The sequence below is a fragment of the Palaemon carinicauda genome, chromosome 5 (genome assembly GCF_036898095.1).
Source record: "Palaemon carinicauda isolate YSFRI2023 chromosome 5, ASM3689809v2, whole genome shotgun sequence".
In the NCBI taxonomy this organism is placed as follows: Eukaryota; Metazoa; Arthropoda; class Malacostraca; order Decapoda; family Palaemonidae; genus Palaemon; species Palaemon carinicauda.
The window spans coordinates 69,211,506-69,230,774 of NC_090729.1; the positions used below are offsets into that span (position 1 = coordinate 69,211,506).

General features: G+C 45.2%; 1 protein-coding gene across 1 annotated transcript in view; it reads left to right on the forward strand.

Moving 5' to 3' along the window:
- Nucleotides 1–2,315: 2,315 nt before the first annotated feature.
- Nucleotides 2,316–19,269, forward strand: part of LOC137641325 (protein PRRC1-A-like) — a 207,431-nt gene continuing 190,477 nt past the window's right edge. Inside the window, exon 1 of the mRNA XM_068373759.1 lies at nucleotides 2,316–2,395. The gene's annotated coding sequence lies outside the window, so the exon portion shown is untranslated. The remainder of the gene's footprint in view (nucleotides 2,396–19,269) is intronic.

Sequence of the window (19,269 nt, forward strand, 5' to 3'; positions counted from 1 at the left end):
TTTTAGGACCTCACATTAAAAACTCTTTTGATCGTGTGCTTGGCAACAGCTAAAAGAGTAAGTGAGATCCACGCCTTCAGCAGGAACATAGTTTTCACATCTGAAACGGCTACATGTTCCTTGCAGCTCGGTTTTTTGCTAAAACAAGCTTCCTTCACGTCCTTGGCCTAAGTCGTTCGAGATCCCAAGCCTGTCCAACTTGGTGGGGAACGAACTGGAGAGAGTACTTTGCCCAGTTAGAGCTCTTAGGTACTATCTAAAAAGGTCATAACCTTTACGAGGACAATCAGAAGCCTTATGGTGTGCTATCAAGAAGCCTTCTCTTCCAAGGTCTAAGAACTCAGTTTCTTACTAAATCAGGCTTCTGATTAGGGAAGCACATTCTCATCTGAAGGAAGAAGACCTTGCTTTGCTGAAGGTAAGGACACATGAAGTGAGAGCTGTGGCTACTTCAGTGGCCTTCAAACAGAACCGTTCTCTGCAGAGTGTTATGGATGCAACCTATTGGAGAAGCAAGTCAGTGTTCGCATCATTCTATCTCAAAGATGTCCAGTCTCTTTACGAGAACTGCTACACCCCGGGACCATTCATAGCAACGAATGCAGTAGTAGGCGGGGGCTCAGCCACTACATTCCCATAATCCCATAACCTTTTTTAACCTTTCTCTTGAATACTTTTTATGGGTTGTACGGTCGGCTAAGAAGCCTTCCACATCCTTGTTGATTTGGCGGGTGGTCAATTCTTTCTTGAGAAGCGCCGAGGTTAAAGGTTGTGATGAGGTCCTTTAATATGGGTTGCAGCCCTTTATACTTCAGCACCTAAGAGTCGTTCAGCATCCTAAGAGGACCGCTACGCTCAGTAAGGAAGACGTACTTAATAAAGGCAGAGTAATGGTTCAAGTCGTCTTCCTTACCAGGTACTTATTTATTTTATGTTATTTTTGAATAACTAATAAAATGAAATACGGGATACTTAGCTTCTTTGTTAACATGTATGCTGGTCTCCACCCACCACCCTGGGTGTGAATCAGCTACATGATCATCGGGTAAGATTAATATTGAAAAATGTTATTTTCATTAGTAAAATAAATTTTTGAATATACTTACCCGATGATCATGATTTAATTGACCCACCCTTCCTCCCCATAGAGAACCAGTGGACCGAGGAAAAAATTGAGGTGGTGTTGACAAGAAGTACTGGAGTACCTGACCACAGATGGCGCTGTTGTGTACACCCCCACCTGTATAGCGATCGCTGGCGTATCACGACCGTAGATTTCTGTCGGGCAACAGAGTTGACAGCTACATGATCATCGGGTAAGTATATTCAAAAATTTATTTTACTAATGAAAATAACATTTTTCACAACAACTATCCCATCTAGCAGTAGAGATACTGAGATGGGCCGAAATCCACTTGATACCACTATTAGTCTGCATGAATGAAAAGGTTTGACTGGCCCTTATTCTTTTCTTCATCATCCCCTCTCTTGGGGGAAAGAAGCATCCTCAGTTCTCTGCATAGCTGACCTCAAACCACTGCAGGTAAACCATGCTCCCTTGTGTTCCTAGTATTAATATTAATACTGTTACGTCCCCATACCCTGACGAGGTGGTATTGGGAAAGTCCTAGTCTACAAGTTTCCATCTAAAGAACTTCAGAACAACTTTTTAGGACGAGTCACACTTCTTCATACCTTCACACACAGCTTGCGTAGGCCGCAGATCTTACGTAACAAGGTTCTAGTGAGGTGCAAGGACTCCTTATTTCTTGGGTGCTTACACACTCAAATAACGAGCCCCCGGGAAAAGCTAAAAGCCAGACTGGCTGGGACGTCCACCCTTCCTAATGGATGAGTCACCCCTATTAAATAGTGTGGTTTGTATCCCAGTTACGGAACAAATGACATTCGTAGATAATTTGTATTTTTCCTAACTATACAAACCTTAGCTATTTAACCAAACTTGCCCGCCAGCCCTATCCCCCTTGAAGTCCTACCTCCAAGCAAAGTGATTTCAAGCACAGGTGTGTGAGATGGGGTGGGGGTAGCAAGCTACCCTCCCCAAACCTCGTTAACTAGCGGTGTGGGTAGTAAACCCTCGTTAAAAATTAATGGCTCGTCATTTCAGCTACGCCGAAAGTAATACCCCTATTAAATAGCTAAGGTTTGTATAGTTAGGGAAAATACAAATTATCTTCGAATTTGGCATATTACTTCCGAATTTGTCATGTTAATACACAGGATTGTTGATACTGTAATTTTTTAAAGTTTCTTTGTTAATAATTATTGTATGAACTGTATAACTTTATTGCAGATAACATTGCAATGATGCAGGAGGACAGCAACGGGGATTTTGAAATTGTCGATAAGAAGATGGCTGGCTTACTTACATCAGGTAAGACAACTTACTGCTACACTGAGTGGTTTTTGTTATTTTATATTTACCAGCACATGATGTCTAATGCAGTTTTTTTATTTTTTTATTAAGGTAACTTTAGTTATGCACTGTTATAAGCTACAGCAGTTTAACTAAACCAATGATTCACAGCAGCCATAGATAATGAAAGGTCTTGCCCAAAAGATTTGTTTCTAAACAAGAATGAAAAATTAGAGTAATGTGAAGTTGAAAGCATTCAGATGATTTGATAGGAAAAGATCAAAAGTAAAAGACAGGAAGTATTGCAGTCGAGGTTAAAGGGACATGGCAAAAATTCTTTCAAGTATCATCTATCGTGTGCCTTACAGTACAGGGTATACAGTGTGTTAACTCCACGGAGAAGTGGGAAAGAAAACATTATTTCCTAAATGTCCATGAAATTACTCTTATGCACCCTAAGATTTTCCCTTTACTGTATATATTGGGGCAATTATCTCTCTCTCTCTCTATCTTTCTCTCTATTACCAATATTAAATAATGGGGATGAAACACAAACCATAATAGTGATGAATGCACAGGGTTTAGTCACGAGTAACTCTAAAAGGAAAATAGTGTTCTTAGAAGATCTAACCCAAATTGAAAAAATAGATATATTAAATATAAGTGAAACATGCTATTCCCAAGAGACTGGCAGTGATGACCAGATATAGGGTTTCCAAACTTATAGATCTGACAGAACAAATAGGAATCAAGGGGAACTGCACTATATGGAAGAGACATAAATCAAGGAAAAGTCTGTGAAAAATACAGCAACACAGAATGTGAATTGATTGCGGTAGAATTTGAATCTGAAAAACTAAGAGAATATTGTAGTTTACAGACCCCCAAATACTAAGGAGTTTGACATAATGATAGAAAAAATAGATGATATATGTAGAAACCATAAAGACTGGAATATACTCCTATCCGGAGATTTTAACTTTCCTTTCGTGGATTGGAAAGAACGGATAGAAGAAAGTGGTTGTATGTATACACATAAAAAAGAGAGTAATAGTAGCGCAGAAGATAAGAGGCAATTTGAAAAGCTTCAAGATATGCTATTAGAACATAATATGTAACAAATAAACCACATTCCAACAAGAAAGGAAAATGTCCTAGATCTAGTATTTGTGAATGAGGTGAATTATGTTAAAGAAATAATAGCGTACGATACGGGAATTTCAGACCATAATGTCATAGAATTAATAGTACATTCCAAAGCAAGTGATCACAGAATTAATCAAAGCACAAAACATTGGGAAGGATATGGAAAATATAATTTTTATAGTAAGATTATAAAATGGTCAGAAATAAATGAAGAACTGAATAAAGAATGGAAAAATGTGTTTGTAAGTGATAATATACAGGCAAATACGGACATACTGTACAAAATACTGGAGAAAATTGTTGAAAAAAAATGTACCGAAGAAAAACAATAAACAAAAGACATGCATACCAAGAGAAAGAAGGATCTTATTTCAGAAAATTAGAAAGTGGAAGAAAAATCTTACAAAAGAAAAAAATGTGTGGAAAATGATGGAAATAAAATGTAAGATAGAAAATGCAGAACAAAAGATTATACAGTCCAAAGAAAATGAAAAAAGGGACTTAGAAGAAAGGACACTTCAAAATATAAAAAGAAACCCTAAAGTACTTTACTCCTATGCAAAAAAGATGAATAAAGGGAGATTAGAGATAGTCCCTCTAAGAATTGAAGGACGGCTAACGAATGAAAAAAAGGAAATATGCAACATATTAGCATAAAAATATAAAAGTAAGTTCACACCAAGAATTGCAAATGAGAATAATGAAACAGAAATGAGAGAAGAAAATGTCGAATATCTAACGGATATAGATATTAATGAAGCAGATATTGTCAAGGCTATAAACGAAATTAAAAATGGATCAGCAGCCGGACCAGATGGAGTTCCAGCGATTTTGTTAAAAAAAAATGCAAACACTATCGCGAAGCCGCTTGCAATACTGCTAAGACAAAGTGTAGATATGAGCGAGATATATGTTAAACATAAATTAGCTTATATAACCCCTATCTTCAAAAGTGGATCAAGACTAGAGGCAAGCAATTATAGACCTGTTAGTCTAACATCACATATTATGAAAGTGTATGAGAGGGTAATAAAAAAGAAAATAATGGATCATTTGGTTAAAAATAATTTGTTTAATATAGGTCAACATGGTTTTGTGCCCGGAAAAAGTACACAAACCCAACTGATAGCACACTATGAAAACATACAAAAATATGATAAATGAAAAAGACACAGATGTGATCTATCTAGATTTGCAAAAGCCTTCGACAAGATAGACCACAATATATTAGAGAAAAAAATGAGAAAGCATAATATTGTGGGAAAGATAGGAAAATGGGTAAAAGAATTCCTGCAAAACAGAAAACAGATAGTGGTTGCAAATGACGAGAAATCAGATGAAGCTCAGGTAATATCTGGCGTGCCACAAGGTACGGTTTTAGCTGCACTGCTGTTTGTTATTATGATCTCAGACATAGACTGTGATGTTGAAAACTCCGTAGTGAGAAGTTTCGCCGATGACACAAGAATAAGTAGAGAAATTACTTGTGATGAAGATAGGAACTCACTACAAAGAGATCTAAACAAAATATATGAATGGGTGGAGATAAATAGGATGGTATCTAACTACGATAAATTCGAATCAATGAATTATGGAAACAGAGAAGGAATGGTATATGCATACAAGGGACCTAATAACGAGACAATCATAAAAAAGGAAGCAATTAAAGACCTTGGTGTAATGTTAAATAGGAATATGTTATGCAACGACCAAATAGCAACACTGTTGGCAAAATGTAAAGCAAAAATGGGAATGTTATTCAGACACTTTAAAACAAGAAAAGCTGAACATATGATTATGCTTTACAAAACTTATGTACGTAGTACACTCGAGTACTGCAATGTGATATGGTACCCACACTACCAAAAGGATATTGCACAAATAGAGAGTGTACAAAGGTCCTATACTGCTAGAATAGAAGAAGTTAAGGACCTTGACTACTGGGAAAGACTGCAAATTTTAAAACTATACAGTCTAGAAAGGAGAAGGGAACGCTACATGATAATACAAGCATGGAAGCAAATAGAAGGAATTACTGAAAACATCATGGAGCTAAAAATATCAGAAAGAGCAAGCCGAGGTAGATTAATAGTGCCAAAAAATATACCAGGAAAACTAAGGAAGGCGCACAGGACATTAATCCACTACGCACCAGCAGCGATAATGCAGCGACTATTTAATGTGCTGCCAGCTCATCTAAGAAACATATCAGAAGTGAGCGTAGATGTGTTTAAGAATAAGCTCGATAAATACCTAAGATGCATCCCAGACCATCCAAGACTGGAAGATGCAAAATACACCGGAAGATGCATTAGCAACTCTCTGGTGGATATACGAGGTGCCTCACACTGAGGGACCTGGGGGAACCCAAACAAAAAATAAGGCAATAAGGTAAGGTAAGGCTCTCTCTCTCTCTCTCTCTCTCTCTCTCTCTCTCTCTCTCTCTCTCTCTCGTAATTTTTGAATTTTGTAATGAAAGAAAACCCTGTTTTGTTTTAAATGTTATAAAAATAATGCAGAGGCAGTCTAGATTCTTGAGATTTATCACTTTCCATGCTGAGGTTTTCATTCTCTATTATGAAAACATCGGTTCTATGAAAAAGATATCTTAGAGTTTTGCTTCAATCATAAAGCTGTGGTACTGGTGGTTGTTTAACCTTGCATTACATAAGTCTGGTTGTACAACAGTTCACAGGAGCTATCCTTATGTTCACAAACGTGAGGAAGAAGCTGCCATTTTAGGGTAGGGATAAATAAGCTAGTCTGGTTGCTGACAAAGTCCTCCTACTAATTATTATTATTATTATTATTACTATCCAAGCTACAACCCTAATTGGAAAAGCAAGATGCTATAAGCCCAGGGGCTCCAATAGGGAAAAATAGCCCAGTGAGGAAAGGAAATAAGGAAATAAATAACTGAAGAGAACAAATTAACAATAAATCATTCTAAAAAAAGTAATGTCAAAAGAGATATATCATATATAAACTATTAACAACGTCAACAACAAAAATGTCATATATAAACTATAAAAAGACTCATGTCCGTCTGGTCAACAAAAAAGCATTTGCTCCAACTTTGAACTTTTGAAGTTCTACTGATTCAACAACCCGATTAGGAAGATCATTCCACAACTTGGTCACAGCTGGAATAAAACTTCTAGAGTACTGCGTAGTATTGAGTCTTATGATGGAGAAGGCCTGGCTATTAGAATTAACTGCCTGCCTAGTATTGCGAACAGGATAGAATTGTCCAGGGAGATCTGAATGTAAAGGATGGTCAGAGTTATGAAAAATCTTATGCAACATGCATAATGAACTAATTGATCGACGGTGCCAGAGATTAATATCTAGATCAGGAATAAGAAATTTAATAGACCGTAAGTTTCTGTCCAACAAATTAAGATGAGAATCAGCAGCTGAAGACCAGACAGGAGAACAATACTCAAAACAAGGTAGAATAAAAGAATTAAAACACTTCTTCAGAATAGATTGATCACCGAATATCTTAAAAGACTTTCTCAATAAGCCAATTTTTTGTGCAATTGAAGAAGACACAGACCTTATATGTTTCTCAAAAGTAAATTTGCTGTCAAGAATCACAGCTAAAATTTTGAAAGAGTCATACAAATTTAAAGAAACATTATCAATACTGAGATCCGGATGTTGAGGAGCCACCGTCCTTGACCTACTTACAATCATACTTTGAGTTTTGTTAGGATTCAACTTCATACCCCATAATTTGCACCATGCACTAATTTTAGCTAAATCTCTATTAAGGGATTCACCAACCCCAGATCTACATTCAGGGGATGGAATTGATGCAAAGAGAGTAGCATCATCTGCATATGCAACAAGCTTATTTTCTAGGCCAAACCACATGTCATGTGTATATAGTATGAAAAGTAATGGGCCAAGAACACTACCTTGTGGAACACCGGATATCACATTCCTATACTCACTATGGTGCCCATCAACAACAACTCTTTGAGATCTACTACTTAAAAAATCAATAATAATGCTAAGAAACGACCCACCCACTCCCAACTGTTTCAGTTTGAAAACAAGGGCCTCATAATTAACACGGTCAAAGGCAGCACTAAAATCAAGTCCAATCATACGAACTTCCTGACCACAATCAAGGGATTTCTGTACTGCATTGGAGATTGTAAGAAGGGCATCACATGCTCCAAGGCCTTTCCGAAAACCAAATTGCAAACTAGGGAATAGATGATTACCTTCAGCAAACCTATTAAGACGTTTTGCCAGAAGACATTCAAAAACTTTAGATAATATGGGAGTTATGGAAATTGGGCGGTAATCAGTGGGACTTGAGCTACCACAAACACATTTACATAGAGGAGTAACATTACCAATTCTCCAACAAGTGCTAAAAGCTCCTCTTCTTGCTAACTTGCGTAAAATAACAGATAACTTTGGAGCTAAGAAATCTGCTGTCTTTATAAAAAACAAAGGAAAAATACCATTAGGGTCTACACCTCCATGAGCATCAAGGTCCATCAACAGAGCTTTAATCTCACGAGATCGAAAAGCTAAATTAGTTAGTTTAGCCTCAGGAAAACAGGAATGAGGAAGTTCAAGTTTTTCATTACTCTGTTTACTGTAAAAAACATCAGCCAAAAGGGTTGCCTTTTCCTTTGGACAGTGAGTGACTGAGCCATCTGGTTTAAGTAAAGGAGGAACTGTTGCATCTACACCAAAGAGTGCAGATTTAAGGGTAGACCACCATTTATGTTCCTGAGTTGTACCAGAGAGGGTTTCTTTTATGATTAAATTGTACTCCTTTTCAGTTGAGGCATAAACTCTCTGAGCAAAAGCTCGAAGCTGAGTATAGTTGTTCCAGGTCAAATCTGATCTGTTACCCTTCCAAAGGTGATAGGCCTCCTGCTTCTCCAAATAAGCACGTGTACAATCATCATTGAACCACGGTTTGTCCTTCATTCGGTACCTTAGCACACGAGAAGGGATACGCCTATCAATTATGTTGACTAGATTCTCATTCAAAGGGACAACAGCATCTACACTATTATATAATTGTGACCAATTCAAGCACAAAAGATCATGCAAAATCCCATTCCAGTCTGCTTGGGATTTCATATAAATTTTACAAGAATATGATATATCAGGGACAGGCTGCTCAGTCTTCACTAATAATGAAATCAAGGCATGATCAGAAGTCCCGACTGGAGAACCAACCTTACTAGTTATAACGCCAGGGGAGTCAGTGTATACGAGGTCCAAGCAATTATCAGACCTGTGAGTAGCTTAATTTATGATTTGCTCACAGCCTGATTCTGAGGCAAAGTCTAAAGCTCTTAAGCCATGGCGATCGGTAGGAGAGATAGAACTCAACCACTCCCTATGGTGAGCATTAAAATCACCAACAAATACAAACGAAGCCTTTCTATCATCTTCTTGTATCTTAGCCATAATGGTAAGAAGACAATCAAAGATAGAATCATCTATGTCTGGATTCCGGTAGATTGAACACAAATAAAAGTTGTTATGCCTGCCACAAACTTTTATTACCTGAATCTCATGACATCCACATTGATAGCAGGACTTATGAGAAGCAGGGTACTCGGTCCTAATATACACCGCCATTCCCCTGGCCCTAGGAATGGAATCACGTTTCAGCATTATTGGCTTCTTAAAACCAGTTATAAGGAGCTCAGATGAGTGCGTCATATTAGAAACCAAAGTTTCTGAGCACAAAAGAATATCATACTGTCTGGACGCAACTGTAAGGTCTCGGATATTTGCATGAAGACCACGAATATTGCAATACAGAAGACGACATTGACGAAATCTAGGACGTACTGGTCCCGGATTTTGCTCAATGTCTCCAGACAGCATAAGAATTAATAGAAATAAAAAAGAGACATCATACTTAAAAACTAGATTAACAAGAATTAAAACAAAAACAATATGTACAGAATAATAATAAAAGTGATTGATGATATCCATAGACTATAGTAAAAAGTCGGAAAAACTGGTCAACATGGAGGAGCCGATACACCATGCAAGGCTAAATACCCTCCAGGATAGCCACTTCAACTGAAGGGAGGACAGTAAGGATGGTTTTGAGAAGAAAAAATCAGAAAAAGGAAAAGACAACCTCTTGATAAACCACCAGGCATCCATGGCCCTTCTATTAAGCCTGCCCAACACACCATTTCAAAAAAACAAGAGGAAGAAAAAAAAAATAAGATAGAATAGTGTGCCCGAGTGTACCCTCAAGCAAGAGAACTCTAACCCAAGACAGTGGAAGACCATGGTACAGAGGCTATGGCACTACCCAAGACTAGAGGACAATGGTTTAATTTTGGAGTGTCCTTCTCCTAGAAGAGCTGCTTACCATAGCTAAAGAGTCTCTTCTACCCTTACCAAGAGGAAAGTACACTGAACAAATTGCAGTGCAGTAAATTAACCCCTTGGTGAAGAAGTGTTAAGTATCTCATTGTTGTCAGATGTATGAGGAAAGACGAGAATATGTAAAGAATAGGCCAGACTATTCCGTGTAAGTGTAGGCAAAGAAAAAATATGCCGTGACTAGAGAGAGGGGTCCAATGCAATACTGTCTGGCCAGTCAAAGGATCCAATACCTCTCTAGTGGTAGTATCTCAACGGGCGGCTGGTGCCCTGGCCAACCTATTATGGAAGATAATTAGATTTTTTGTCGCCCTCAGAACAGTTATCAAATCTAGAGCATTATTTGCATTTTTCCCAGAATTCTGTATAAACTGTATTTTATGATGTATCCCAACTCAAATTAATGTCACATTCTTGCTTCTTGCACTTTGGGAAAAACAGACTGTCATTAGCTTACCAGTGTTGGTATTCTCTATTCCCCACTATCATCCATTCCCAGGAACACGTTTTTAAGCTTCTTTCGGGCATTTCAGCTTTTGTCAATGAAGATAATCTTTGTAAAACGTAGTTGTTCCGTAACTGGAATACAAACCACGCTATTTAATAGGGGTACTGTATTACTTTCGGCGTAGCTGAAATGACGAGCCATTAATTTTTAACGAGGGTTTACTACCCACACAGCTAGTTAATGTGGGTAGGGGAGAGTAGCTTGCTACCTCCCCCCTTTTTTTTCTTTTTTTTCTTTTTTTTTTCTAGTTACTGTGTATGTGAAGTTGGCCTCTGCGACCATGTGCACCAGCCCTGGTTTTCCCGACCACCCCTGTGGAACGTTCATGTCAGCGGTCGAGACTGATCCTCACGCCCTTGTAGGGGCCAACGGTGTGATAGTGTCAACAAGTGTAGTGAGTGTAGGGAGTGGTCTGCCTCCCAGTGGGAGAGGTTTTTGCGATAACGGAAGAAGTCCAAACGGTATATTTCTCCTTCGAAGGTTGCTTCGAAGGGAGAAAAACCCAAGGCCTCTTCTTCCGTTGCCCAAATTTCCTCCAAAGCTCCCACTCGGTTGGTCTCTTTCGAGAGACCGTCGAGTGGTAGCGTAGACCGAATTATTTCTAACCAACCTCGGGTCTCAAAGGATGACGTTGCTTCCCCTAGCGAAGCAGCTCCACCTCTACCCCCGGGGGAGGACATGTCACTAACCTCCCTCTTTCAGCTTTGGTCCTCCTTGGTGCTTACGGGTTCGCCCTCCAAGAAGTTTTTGCTTGATTACATACGATTGGGTGCTGCTGTCAAGCAATCGTCGTCACCGTCAGAGGTTGATCCTCTGTCTCTTGTCAACGTTATGGTGTCAGAGGTATCCAATGCGGTTTCACCCATCTCCTCTTCCACTCCAGACTCTACGGTAGCTGACGGCTTAGTTTCCCCCGTTCCTGATCAACCTACAAGGGGGAAACTAAGTCCATCGTCAGTCTCTCCTGCTAATGTTTCTTCCCCTCGTAAGAGTTCATTTACAGAGACTCCTCTTCGGAGGACTGCTGAAGGTCAGCTTACTGATCCAACGGCCCCCAGAGGGCGCATCTGTCGGAAGGCTCGCCTTTCTCTTCGCCATAGAGGCCTTCCTTCCCCTGCGGTGAGGAGGCGCCTCTTTGGTTCAACGTCTTCTATGCAGTCCCCCGCAGAGGAGCCTCTAGACCGATCATCCATCACTGCACCTGCATTGGTCCTGGACCTCTCTGCAGATCGTTCGCGATCTCCTTCAGTGGAAGGTCGTCCTTTTAAAGGACACGTCGACCTTCCACCCGACAGACCTGCTGCCCTGCCGTCGCCGTTCCTGCATGGGCCTAACAAGGCTCCAACTGAACGTGCTATTGCACGGCAACAATCTACGCGCTACGTGCCCATGAAACCTGACAAGCGCTCGTCAGGCCCCATCGCTACAGCACGCTGATCTTCCTTCTCACCCTAACACAGGGCATCGTCAAGAGCGTACGCGCCAACATGCTCATACGCTCCAACATGAGCATAGCTCCACGACGCGCCATGCGCGCCCTCATGCGCACATACGCCAACGACTAAAGTAATGTAAAAGAATTTTGCATGACAATCTTTAGTACCTTTATTCAATGTTGGATTATATTTGGTATTGTTGCTATTAATGATAATGATGTTTGTTCCGTAACTGAAATACAAACCACGCTATTTAATATGGGTTATTACTTCGGCGTAGCTGAAATGACGAGCCATTAGAATTTTAACAAGGGTTTACTACCCCACCGCTAGTTAGCGGGGGGTACGGAGGGGTAGCTTGTTACCCCCCCCCCCACCCCCCTGCACACACACCTGTGAATACTTCACTTTGCTTTTGGCTCGGGTGATGAACAGACGTGTCTGCTGTCACCTTCACTTGACTGCCATTAATCTGTTTTTGCTTTCTCTTTTTCTACAGTGTGTGTGAAGTTGGCCTCTACTGTATTAATAATGCGTACGTGTCCTGGTTTACCTGACCGCCATTGTGGGACTTTTATGTCGGCGGTCGACACAGATCCTCACACCTTATGTCCTCATTGTAGGGGACAACGGTGTGATAGTGGTAATGTATGCGGTGAGTGTAGGGAGTGGTCTACCTCCCAGTGGGAGAGGTTTGCCCGGTGCCGTAAGAAGAAGTCCAAAAGGGATATTTCTCCTTCAAAGGCTTCTTTGAAGAGAAAAAATCCCAAGGCCTCTTCTTCCGTAGCCCAAACCTCCTCCGAAGCTCCCACTCAATCGGTCTCTTCCAAGAGGCCGTCGAGGGGTAGCGTAGGCCGTAGTTCTGTTGACCGATCCCGGGGGGCAGGAGAGGTAGTTGCTTCCCATAGCGAGGCAGCTGCCCCTCCTCCCCCGAAGGAGGATATTGATTTCTCTATAAATAACAATGATTTGTTACAGCTTTGGGCTTCCTTGGGGCTTCAGGGTTCGCCCTCTAAGGAAGCCCTGTTTGACATGATCAAACTGGGAGGAGTAAGCAATCGCCGGCGATAGCAGACGTAGATCCTCTGTCTATTGTCGACGTTGTTATAATGGAGGCCTCCAGTGTGTCTGATCAAAGTCCTGCTCCAGTTGTTGCTGAGGTAGCTGAAGGCTCTGATTCCCCCTCTGAACATCCTTCGAGGGTGGAACTTAGTCCCATGGTCTCTCCTGCTGGTGATTCTCCCCCTCGGAGGAGTTCACTTACAGCGACTCCTCTGCGGAGGCCTTATGATGGTCAGCTTGCTGATCCCACGGCCCCTAGTGGGTGTATAAGGCGGAAGGCTCGTCATCCCCTTCGCCGTAGAGGACTTCCTTCTCCTCACAAGGGAGTTAGGAGGCGCCCTTCTCCTCACAAGGGAGTTAGGAGGCGCCTCTTTGGCTCGTCATCCCCGCAGTCCTCTGCGGAGGAGACTCACTGTTCACCGATCCTGCCAGCTACCACCTTAGACCTCTCCGGAGATCGTTCGCGATCTCCTTCGGTGGAAGGTCGTCCTTCGGGACCCCCTGACCTGTCACCCTCCAGACCTGCTGACCTGCCGTCACCCTTCAAGGCTGCTGATGCGCTGTATGCGCCTTCTAACGCTGTCATTGCACAGGCACCGGGCCTTTCGCGGTACAAGTCCCTTAAGCGCCAGGTACCCCCTGCGCGCCATCACGCTGCTGCTGTTCTTGACTTAGCGCCCTAGCGCGCACCTGTTCCTGCTCCTACGCGCCAGGGTTCCCCTGCGGGCCCACGATCTCCTGCGCGCCAGCGCCCACCTGCAGTTCCTGCTATAGCGCGCCAGCGCTCACCTGCGCACTCGTGCTCACCTGTGCGCAAGCGCTCACCTGCGCACTCGCGCTCACCTGTGCGCAAGCGCTCATCTGTTCCTGCAACAGCGCTCAAGCGCTCTCCTACTCGTCAGCGCTCTCCAGTGCCTCAGCGCACTTCTGGAGTTAAGCGCGCAGTCGCAGTCGTTCCTGATACAGCGCGCAAGCGCTCAACGGCGCGCCAGCGCACCCCTAGGTTCCAGCGCGCGGTCCAGGAGTTACCTAAGTTAGTGCACGGGCGCTCACAGGTACCCCTGCACTCTCCTTCCAAAATGCGCACTCCTGTGCGCCCGAATCCTGTTGCGCTCATCGGAGCAGCGCACTCCTGTGCACCTACATACTGATGCGTGCCGCGATCTCCTGCGTGTTCATGATCTCCTCAGGGGACAGTTCCTGCACCACCTGCGCACCAGCGTGCAAATTCACCTGTGCGCTATCACAAGGCTGCGCAATCGAGCCCTCGCCCCATGCTTCCAGATACGCGTGCTCCACGCCCACGGGCTAGAGACATTTCTCCTGCGCTCGCGTGCCCAACAGTCTCGCCTGCACAGGCTCTTCAGCAGGTTCCTGCGCGCCCCTGCAATCAAAGGATTGCTCACGCGCCAGCTCCCATCCAGCATTCAACCCCGCCCCATGTTCCAGCTCCTGCGCACCGCACGCCCTCGCTGTCACCTATGCGCGCCCGCGGCCTCGCGCGCACGCGCGAAATTCCTACCCCGCACGATCCTCCCGCGTGCGATCCAGGGCAGGGCTCATCGCGCGACCACCAGCGCGATCCTGCACGGGATTTCATGGGGCTTTAGGCGGACAGGTCATCGTCTCGTTCCCCTCCTCGCAAGCGCAGAACAGCGCGCTTGCCGGAGGAGGGGAGGTTTCCGGACAGGTCTAAGGACACTTTTTCTTCAGCTTCGTTTCAGGCGACCCCTCGTTTGTCGACTCCTCCTAGGGATCGATCGATCCCCTTCCCTCCAGAGGAAGTGTCTGACAGCACGACTGTCAGCTAGCAGCCCTGGTTTGGGACCATAGTCAGAGCTCTTATGTAGGCTTTTAAGCCTGTGTTCTCTGAACTGGGTCACAAAGCAGTGGCGACTTCTTCTCCACTGAAGAGGAAGAGAGGAGTCCCCTCCGTGGTGAGTTCTCCGAGGGCTAAGCTATCTCCTCTGAAATCCTTGCGCAAGGCTCCCTCTCCCCCCCCAGACTTTCTCTCCCTCCCCTGCGGATGAGGATTTCCCATCGTCAGGGGAGTCGGACGAGCCGGTCCGTTCCCCCATCGCACCAATGGGGGAAATTCCGCCTCTCCCTGAGAAGTCTTCTCGCACAGGGGTAGAGAAGAGCCTGCATCCATCATTACTAGAGTCCTGTATCCCTCCCAGGAGGGAGCCGAAGGACTCGAAGACTTTACCTAAGTCTTCGGCAAGGATCAGACAGGAACCAGCTAGACCTTTGGAGAATGTCCACGAGTCCCCCCAGGAAGAGCCACTGGGGACGGGAGACTTTGCTGCTAGCCCTTCGGGAGGAGAGCTTCAAAAGTCAGAACATGCGTTCTGGCAAGTTCTGACCCTCATGAGAAATCTCAACGGGTTTCCGGACCCAGAGATTCCTCCTCGTGAGGGTAAGGAGTATATGGCACCCAGAAACCCTCTAGGGCCAGTGCAGCTTTGCCCTGGTCACAAGGGATGAAGAGTGCCAGAGACAAAGTCGAAGGCCAGCTCTCTGAGCTTGCCTCCTCCAACAGATCCAGCGCCGGTAACAAGCTCCTCCCTCCTCCTCGAGTCTACCAGAGGAGGTATTTCGAGATCTTAGAGGAGACTTGTTTGGGTGGTCCTGTTCACTATTCTGTGGAAGAACTCACTGGGGGAGTCCCTCTAGAGAGACTCTCCAACCGGCATGTTTCGTATTCTGCTACTGAGATCCTAAGCCAGGAGAAGGTGGCGAAGTGTGCCATGCAGGCAACCTCGTGGCTTGACATCTGGCTGGAGTCTCTGGACATCCTGGTGCGGTCTGGGGATCTGTCCAAGGAAAGCACCAAGAACGCACTGGAGACATTCTTACTCTCAGGCACGCGGACCATCGAGTTTCTGGTCCACCAAGTCTCGAGCTTGTGGGCCAATACGATCCTGAAACGACGGGACGCAGTGGCTGAGAGATTTTACCAGAAGGTCCCCAGTTCCGACGTTAGCAGGCTCAGACATTCTTCCGTACTTGGTAAGAGTTTGTTCGAGCCTAAGGACCTGGATCTAGCTGCTGAGAGGCGGAGGAAGTCCAACCAGGATTTCCTCCTCCATGGGGCCCTGACATCGAGGCCCTACAAACCTCCAGCAACCCAACAGCCCTGTCCAGCTAAGAATGCAAAGAAGACGACAGCAGCAAAGCCAAAGGTGTCTAAGCCCTTTCCTGTCAAGGACAGGAAGGGCAGAAAGTCCTCCAGGGGAGGTAAAAATACTAGAGGGAGCGGCCGAGGCCGTAAACGCTAGGATTGGCAGTCCCCCTGCATGTCCACCAGTGGGGGGATGCCTACAAAGTTGCGCGACAAGGTGGCAGCAACTCGGGGCAGATACCTGGACAATTTCCGTGATCGGTCAGGGATATCGCGTCCCGTTCACATCATCTCTGCCTCTCCTGACAGCAAAGCCAGTGTCATTGAGCTCCCTTACCATGAGATTGGTGAGGGGGCAAGCCCTTCGGGCAGAAGTCGAGACCATGTTGAAGAAGGACGCTCTCCAAGAGGTAGCAGACGGGTCCCCAGGCTTCTACAGTTGACTCTTTCTTGTAAAGAAGGCGTTTGGAGGCTGAAGACCAGTCGTCGACCTCTCTACCCTTAACGGGTTTGTCAAACAGACACCGTTCAGCATGGAGACGGCAGACACGGTCAGACTTGCAGTGAAGCCGCAAGACTTCATGTGTATACTGGATCTGAAGGACGCGTACTTCCAGATCCCAGTCCACCTGTCTTCAAGGAAGTACTTAAGATTTTGCCTAGACAACAAGATCTACCAGTTCAAGGTGCTGTGCTTCGGTCTCTCCACAGCTCCTCAAGTGTTCACCAGAGTGTTCACCCTGATATTATCTTGGGCTCACGGGATCGGTATCCGTCTCCTCCGTTACCTGGACGACTGACTGATCCTAGCAGACTCGTAGGCAACCCTTCTTTGCCACCGAGAAAAGCTACTCGAACTTTGCCAGGATCTAGGGATCATGGTAAATCTCGAGAAGTCCTCTCTGCAGCCCTCTCAGAAACTGGTATACCTAGGCATGGTCATAGACACCAATCTCCACAAAGCCTTCCCATCAGACGACAGGATAGCAAGGCTGAGGAAGGTCGCAAGGCCTTTCCTTAAACGATAAGTACTTCCAGCCCAAGCGTGGTTACCTCTCCTCGGCCATCTCTCTTCTCTGGCCCGTCTGGTTCCCAATGGTCGCCTCAGAATGAGATCTCTACAGTGGCGACTCAAGTCTCGGTGGAATCAAGGACACGATTCCCCGGACGCTCTAATCCCTAATCCCTATGGGTCCTACAGAACAGACGGACCTTCAGTGGTGGGTGGCAGACGAGAACCTACGAAAGGGAGTGGATCTTCCCGTCCTTCCCCCGGATTTGATATTGTTTTCGGACGCATCAAAGAAAGGGGGGGGAGGGGGGCTGAACCACAGGACCTCAGGCCTGTGGTCAGAATCAGAAAAGTACCTCCACATAAACCTGCTAGAAATGAAGGCCGCATTCCTGGCACTTCAGAAGTTCCATTATGTCCTGGCGGGCCACTCTGTGGTGGTGATGAGCGACAACACCACAGCGGTGGCTTATATCAACAACCAGGGAGGTACCTTTTCAGAACAGCTATCCCATCTTGCAGTAGAGATACTGAGATGGTCCGAAGTCCACTCTGTCACACTATTGGCTCGCTTCATTCCAGGCAAGAGGAATGTGCTCGCCGACAGTCTGAGCAGAGCGACGCAGATGGTGAGTACCGAGTGGTCTTTGGATCGTCAAGTAGCCAACAAAGTCCTGACTTTGTGGGGTTCCCCGACTGTGGATCTGTTCGCTACAGCGCTGAACTTCAAGCTCCCGCTGTACTGCTCCCCAGTCCCGGACCCCAAGGCTCTCCGGCAAGATGCCTTCCAACAACAGTGGGACAAAATCGATGTCTACGCTTTTCCCCCGTTCTGTCTGATGAAGAGGGTGCTCAACAAGACCAGAATATCGATCAATCTATCGATGACCCTGATAGCTCCTCTATGGCATCACGCAGAGTGGTTTCTGGATCTTCTGCAACTCCTTACGGAGCCTCCGAGAGAACTCCCTCAATGTCACAAGCTACTCAAACAACCACACGCCAACATCTTCCACAAAGCCGTAGCTTCGCTTCGACTTCACGCCTGGAGACTATCCAGCACCTCCTCGCTGAGAGAGGATTTTCACAGCAAGTTGCGAATAGGATGTCTGGACACCTGCGCAGGTCATCCACAGGGGTCTACCAGGCGAAGTGGCGAGTTTTCTGTGGTTTGTGCCGTGGAAGGGGTATCTCTCCACTCGATGCCACTATTCCAGCAATAGCGGAGTTCTTCGTGTATTTGCGGGAAGAAATGCGCCTTTCAGCCTTAAGTCTAGCCTTCAGGCTCAAAGGAATGGACATTTCTTCCTCGCTGGAACTTTCTCTACTCATACGGAGTTATGAACTTACCTGCCCTCAGTCGGAAGCGAGACCTCCTCCATGGAACGTGGTTCAAGTTCTCAGGTCTCTGAAGAGATCTCCCGACGAACCATTACGCCAGGCTTCAGATCGCCACCTTACTTAGAAGGCGGTGTTCCTGCTAGCTTTGGCTTCGGCCAAACAAGTCAGCGAACTTCATGGTCTCTCATACGACATCGCCCATTCAAGGGGATGGGGAGAGGTAACGTTCAGGTTTGTCCCTGAGTTTATTGCCAAGACTCAGAATCCGGGAGTGCCGGACCCTTGGTTCGATTCTTTCCAGGTTTCGAGTCTTCGTTCTGTAACAGATGACCCAGACCATCTCCTACTGTGCCCAGTAAGGAATCTGAGGGTGTATCATAAAAGAACAGCTGCAGTTCGTCCCCAGGTGCAAGCTTTGTTTGTGAGCACTGGGAAAACGAAGAGAAGGGTCACTAGGAATACCATCTCGGCCTGGATTCGCAAGGTAATACACCTAGCCTTGAATCCTGACTCTCCTCCGTCACGTCGCCCTAGAGCACATGATGTCAGGGGCATAGCTATATCCCTGGCCTTCAAGAAAAACTATTCAGTGATGCAGGTCCTGCAAGCTAGGGTGTGGAAGCATCAGACGACCTTCACAGCCCACTACCTGCAAGACGTGACACACAGGAGACTCGATACGTTCTTTATCGGGCCTGTGGTGGCTGCACAACAGCTGGTCTAACCTCAGGCTCCTTAAAGGACAGGTAGCAGAAGGTTAAGGGCATTGTTACCCGGTTTTAGCCTGCATGAATGAAAAGGTTTGTCTGGCCCTTATTCTTTTCTTCATCCTCTCCTCCCTTGGAGAAAGCAGCATCCTGGGTTCTCCGCACA